Source organism: Agrilus planipennis, unplaced genomic scaffold (genome assembly GCF_000699045.2).
Source record: "Agrilus planipennis isolate EAB-ADULT unplaced genomic scaffold, Apla_2.0 scaffold27, whole genome shotgun sequence".
Classification (NCBI taxonomy): Eukaryota; Metazoa; Arthropoda; class Insecta; order Coleoptera; family Buprestidae; genus Agrilus; species Agrilus planipennis.
Window position 1 is genome coordinate 695,305 of NW_020439094.1, and position 255 is coordinate 695,559.

Consider the following 255-nt stretch of genomic DNA (forward strand, 5'->3'; position numbering starts at 1 on the left):
AAGTGTATCGGTGTACCCATCCACTATATATATATATAAGTATCTCAGGGAGTGAAACATCCCAGAGGATAAAGTGTCTCGGGTGTAAAATACTCTGACACCTTTTAGGGCATTTTTCAAGAAATCAAATTATGTATTCAGATAGACGTGATTGAAAGGAAGGAATGGCGACAAAGAAATGTGTAATTTCTATATTCTATGAACGCTTGCTGTTATCTTTATATGATTAAAAGGTCGTCAGTCCTAAGACACGCA